Source organism: Crinia signifera, chromosome 4 (assembly GCF_055691185.1).
Source record: "Crinia signifera chromosome 4, ASM5569118v1, whole genome shotgun sequence".
Taxonomy (NCBI): Eukaryota; Metazoa; Chordata; class Amphibia; order Anura; family Myobatrachidae; genus Crinia; species Crinia signifera.
In genome coordinates this window covers 291,256,848-291,263,030 of record NC_139220.1, presented here as the reverse complement: position 1 = coordinate 291,263,030, position 6,183 = coordinate 291,256,848, and the positions used below count along the sequence as shown (strand labels likewise).

At 41.5% G+C, this 6,183-nt stretch overlaps 1 protein-coding gene across 3 annotated transcripts in view; it reads left to right on the top strand.

The window, feature by feature from the left end:
• Positions 1 to 474: 474 nt before the first annotated feature.
• FGFR1 (fibroblast growth factor receptor 1) overlaps positions 475 to 6,183 on the top strand; it is a 105,927-nt gene continuing 100,218 nt past the window's right edge. Inside the window, exon 1 of one of the 3 annotated variants that reach the window (XM_083185017.1) lies at positions 475 to 1,291. The gene's annotated coding sequence lies outside the window, so the exon portion shown is untranslated. The remainder of the gene's footprint in view (positions 1,292 to 6,183) is intronic. The other 2 variants (XM_083185016.1, XM_083185018.1) reach the window with 2 other exon arrangements.

Below are 6,183 nucleotides of genomic sequence, written 5' to 3'. Positions count from 1 at the left end.
GATGGTAGGGCATGAAATACTGCCTGTCGGCACATGTTGGCTCAAACAGACGTGAAAAATGAATGTTGACCTTTTGACTGTTGACCTTCCACATGGTGTCCTAATTATTGTGTCGACCGAAGACCATGTCAACCGTTTCAGGTGTTGACCTAGGTCCATGTCGACCATAGGTGTTTCGACCTTACGACCATATAACGGGGATAAGCATTAGCATCGGGGTTAATAGGCTAGCCCCCCAGTTAATGCATTAGCTAACTGGATAGTCATATTATTAATCTATTTATATTCCTGAAGTATTAAACAAAGTAACACAAATGTTTCCCTTCACATGTACTGTATCCTTTGGGAATATATACGTATGTGAGCAAATACACGCACACACAATACACTACAGGACAGAGGTGACGTGAGATCTGGCTGATTGCAAGAAAGTGCAGCAAACTACAACTACAGCTCACAGCCTGCATGACCGCCCGCCCGCCAGCCTGCATGACCTGCTGCTTTCGTACCTGGATTTAATTCAGCCTGATAGAATAGTGAGTGCCTGGCGTGAGTTAAATGGTATGTAAACTACAAACCCCAGTGTGCAAATGGAGAAATTGGAGAGGGTAGGAGGGGTCTTTGTAAATGAACTCTGCCTGGGAGGGGTTGCAAATTCTTGTAGGGAACATGGGGGATGGGATTGCTCTGTATTGTTAAGTCTGAATAGGAGCTGGCTCACTTCTCCATGCTCAAGGAATCTCGCACACTTGGAAAGATACTAGCCTCATGCACATTTTTAAGAGAGGTGGAAAAATTTTCAGAATCTTCTTTTTAATCAAGATCCCTTCACGTTTTACTGGAAGAGAACGGACTACTTTTCAAGACTTATTCCCAACTGCTAGATCTGTGACTTCTGAAACTTTCCCCCACTATCTGGATTGATTTCTCAAGGTGTTTCAAAGAGAGAAAAAAAAATCCACATTTTTTCCCCCCAGCACTACAAGGAAGCAGATGGTTCCCATTAATCGGCTTTTTCCTCTCTGTCCATAGTTCGGGGTCTTTCTATCGCTTCTGCCAGTTTCACCCGAATTCATGCAGTTTTTCTACGTAACAAGCAACCAACGTAGCCCGATCTCTTTATTTACTTTAGAGGAGAACCGTTAAGGGTTAACATTTTCGAAAGTTTGGGGAAAACTTTTTTTATATATATTTTTTTAAAGATACATTTATTTTTACGGAGTTGTTTCCATCTTCGGAAGGATAACGGGGAAGGCTTCTGGAAATTAAAGGATCAGACGTCCCAAAAAAGGTAAATATTGTGCTTATAAATGTGCACTTGTGTTCGTAAATATGATCGTTGATTTAGTTATTGCTTGAGAGACCCTTATACTGTATACGCTAACAATAAGCTTTTGGTATGTGTAGTCTTTTATTTTTTTCTTTGATGCCAACAAAATCAGCCTGATCCATTTTACACATATGTTTTCTATCAGAGCTTCCTGCTGCATTTGCTATGTTTTCATACTTTACAATAGGTGACTCAGTCTGCCTCCTCCATGGTTCTCTGCCCATCTATTTAAAGTTCCCTAACGTTTGTGTGATTTATACTTTACTGAGAAACCTTTATTCTGCAACTTTTTTTCCTTTCTCTAACCCTCATCCTTTCAGCAAACTGGACAAGGGGAATGTAGTCCCTCCTGAACAGGTCTTGTTACTTTGCTGCTTTTTGTGGCATTCATTGGCTTAGTTAGCGCTTTATGGCAGTTTATTCATATAAACCATTTTTAAGTAGATCTGATGCTCTACTCTTTACTATGATTCATCTCCCATTTGGAATTACTGCTTTTCGCTTCCTTTTTATGCTGTTAAATGGAACTCACACTTGATACATGGTTTGCTAATAACTGTTCACTTTGATACTTGAAATCATCACTCAAAAAGGAAAAACCCAAGGTGTCTTGCTCCTTGCAGATTCTGCTTCAATCTTCCTTGATATCTGCAACTACACTTTCTTGCAAGTGTCTTCTCTCCAGGTTGTGCTAACATACTGTCAGGTTACACCATTGCTGGGTTAGGCTGGTACTTGTGGTTCCACATTAATCCTGCCATAGATTGGGGATGATCATCACATGTTCCTCTCAGCAGGGAGTGTTTGGGTGAGCCAAACCATTGCTATATATACAATGTGCTAGGTTCTGCCTATGTGGTCCATGTTTTCTACTATTTACTGAATGACTGATTACAATACCTTTTTAATGAGGGCTATGTGCCATATTCTTATAGCTGCTATATGAAGGACAGCAAATATGACAGGAAGCTGGTATTGTATATTGATATCTGGAAAATATTTGTACTAACATCTTAATATCCAAAGAGCTTTTATAGTGCTGTCTGTTTGTATACAGGTGCAAGGCAGGCTGACAGCAGCACATCCTGGAGCAGGGAACCCAAGTACAGTACAGCACAGCATTAAAGTACTCTATCAGCAATGGACCAATATCTGTAAACCATAGATGCACAGTGTCCTAGTTAAGTAGATTACAATAAAGCTTTTACAAATATCTGTGCATAATTTCCACTGTAATACAGGTTTATGTATTTGAGGCTCCCAAAATACATATCTAAAAGTCCCAGTATGCTTTATTGAATGAAGAATATGCAGTTACATGACAGCAGCTGAAGAATAGCAAATTGTCATTCACAGTCTGATCTAACATTGGATTGCAATAGTGAATTCTGCTTTTTTTGTTACTTATAATATCTCAAACCATGTATATACCCTTTACTGTGCTGTTCAAATGAACACTGTTTTCTAAGGCAGATATTGTCACCTGAAGTTTGCAGTTAGTCAGGGTTGCTATGTCTTGAGATAGATATTAAAAAAAACTTTTTTTTTTTTTACTGATAGCGAATAATCATTTATTGACGTGAAAATGTGTCCAGTGTTGGGAGCACTTGCAGCATGTATATGATTTACATTAGTGGATGTGGTACTTCTGACTTTCTTTCTGATTGGTGGCAACTGGCTATGGATCCCAGTACCTAACGGTCCAGAAAGTAAAGGTCATCTTAATAGCATTTTGGGCCTCCAGGCAAAGTAGTACAGTGGGGCAACTACCTACACAAACTCCCCCCTTGGCGCTCCTCGCTGATCACGTCCGGCATGATGACATCACACCCAACATTCAGTGAGACCACTGGAGTAGGAGGACAGGAAGAGTAGGGATGCTGGCCAGCGCTAAAGTGATTACTGTAAGCTATTTTTTTTATTTGCCCTGCCTTAAGCTACACTGGGGCCCCTAAGCTTGTGGGCCCCCCAGGCAGTAGCCCACCTAGCCAAGTGGGAAAGATGGCCCTGCTCAAAGTACTGGTAAACCATTGTCTTTTCCTGCCAGCTCTACCACTGCCATGGGTTGTCCTCTTGCTAAAGGTGGCACTTTCCAGTCACTTCTTCCCCCAAGCTCTGCTAATAGAATTCTAGTTCTGTTGTTTCCAGGCGTGTTACAAATGTGTCTGAATTGCAGTAAATAATTAGATTAAGTACAGCTAAGATTTCTTCTGCTTACTGTATGTCTTGTGACCTGGAGGCTGAAGATCGATGAAAAACATTCCTGTTCTGGTGCCTTTATGGTAACGCTTCTAGATCTGGCTGTTTGTCTAAAGTTGGAACCTACATTTGTTGCTTGCAGGTGTGCTATTTGTGGCTGTGATACACATACTGCAGTTTCTTCTTCTACTTTTATATTGAGTATTTCCCTTGTCATTTCATTTTGAAAGAGCAGCAAATTTGATTGAAATCGTTCCTTTTTTTTTTAAAATGCCTCTTCCTAAAATGTCATCCTTTTGTCTCCTTGTACAGGGCTTCAGTAGAAAGCTCTGCCGGAGAAACCTCACCGCTATACCCATGTTCAGTGAGCGGAAGCCCCCCTTTGTCAGTATACTCTGGCCTATACACCTAAGGTGATGGGTAGGAGGAAGTGAGGAATTGGTGGCTGGATACAGCAGGAGCACATGGACAAGTAGTCAGTCCGTGTTCTGAGTCACTGATGACAGAATACACGTCCCAATGTGCGTCATCAGCCCTACTGGCTTCTCTGTCTTTTTTGATGAATTCTGAGCAGCAACAGGATACTTGTCCTGTTGGGTATACATGCTATTAACTTCACTTCATTTTTTTTAAATATGTGTGCTATGGCCATAAACTATATGGGAATATAGAACCAATGTAAGAACTAAATTATTTGTGGCCGATGCAAATATACCACTATTGCTTTCGCACCATGTGCATGACACTAAATGTGTATAATCACCCGCATGTAGAGTGGTAGGCATCTATACAACCCACGACTGCTGCTATAGGCTTCGTTTGATGACCATCATCCCCATTGGTGCACACTTGGGGCAGCTCTAACCCTTTCCTCTAAAAAGGCGTATTTACTCTTTGGTCTAAATTACAATTCTACCACCATATACTGCTGAGCGTAGCCCATGTGAGGACTCCACGTGACATCCAAATGACACTGACTAATCACAACGGAAATCCAGACAGCACTGCGTCACCCATAGATTTGTACGCTTGGTTCTGATGCATGAGCAGAGAAGGGAAGGTACAACTTATATTCCATGACTGGACTTGCATGCCTTTCTGCCATAGCCCATCTTTATGCGGTTCCCAAATTCCACCGTAAAGCTTCCTAGCCGTACAGGTTTTAAGTGTATCCATGCTTAAGCACAGATGGATTACGCAAAATGACTGAGGTACTAATTGAGTCACCTATGCTAAAGCATGGATATCCACCAATCTAGACTGGTTACGGTGCCTTGAATGCTGAGTTTGGGAACCACTTGTCTACTGTCAGTGTGTCTAATTTCTCCTGTTCCATGTGAGAAGGGTTCTCAGGAACTTTCTTCTATATACTGAAGTGTTTGCAGAGGGTTTTCTACAATACTAAAATCTATTTTAGTGGCCATTTCATGCTGAATATATTATGTAGCAGTAGGTTTCCAAAACTGCAAGTTATATTTATTCATTGTGGAGGACAACTTTGTACAGTCTGGAAAGAAGATGTAAATTTAGAATATAAAACCATGATTGTCTATGTAAAAAATGTTTGTTTAGCAGGTTTATCTGGCTGTTATTCAGGCCATAGCAGTTCCATATAGGTGACAATGACCATCTGGTTTAATTGCTAGCCTTTTGAAGTAGCCCTGTCAGGGAGAAACATAAGGTTAGGTGTCAAGACCCTGGAGGCCGCCCATTCTAAACATGAAATTGTTTTCACAGGTGTTTTGCAAGACCGTGGAAATATTAGGTTTCCAGATGGAATAGGTTTGAAACAGTCAAAGCACTCACTCATGTAACAACCGATCTGTGTTGTTCATTTCAGCTTGTTGCTGGTTTGCCTGCACAGAGCAAGGGGTGAATTTGCATGATGGCGGTGCCTTCATTGTAGACCGTCCTCCGTCAGACAGAAATGTAATTTCTCAGATTGATTTTGAATATATGTCTTAAAGGTATTTGTTCTTCCTGCTTATCCTATTATGGACAAGCATTGATTTACTTTGCTGCACTTGGCACTGACAATTGAGCATAACGCTTGCTGGGTAATATTGATCATTTTTGGGACTGATCCTATTAACCGTTTAGAAGTCATTTCCCAAATGGGCAGTATAAAAAAAACAAGTTGTTGTGGTGCTGCATGACCCAGCAATCTATTATTTGCACTTAAAGGCCCCAATACACTATGCAATTTGGGCGTACTTCCTGCGATTTTTGTCCCGATCAATCGCAGGAAAAGTGCCTAAATTGCAGGTGAATGACATCAGGAATGATGCACGGTCTTGTGTGATTCACATCGGGGCCTACGAGTCACACTGGCTGCAGAAGCAATCTAGTGTGCATTCTAGCACACGCTATCTTTGAAAACCCATGCTGTTTCTCTTCCCTGCCTGGGGTGTCGCTGTCTGCTGTAGTGCTTCTAGCACAGTGTGGTCTGTATATCAGCACTGATATGCCAACCAGACATGTGCTAGAAACACAAAAGCAGACAGCAACACCCCAGGCAGGGAAGAGGAACTGCATTGGTTTTCAAAGATAGCAGGTGCTAGAATTGACACTACAGTCTCTTCGATTATATCTGCAACTGGGCAGTCTTGACTGGGATTGCATGACTGCATGTGATCCTGCCACACTGAAAGGTC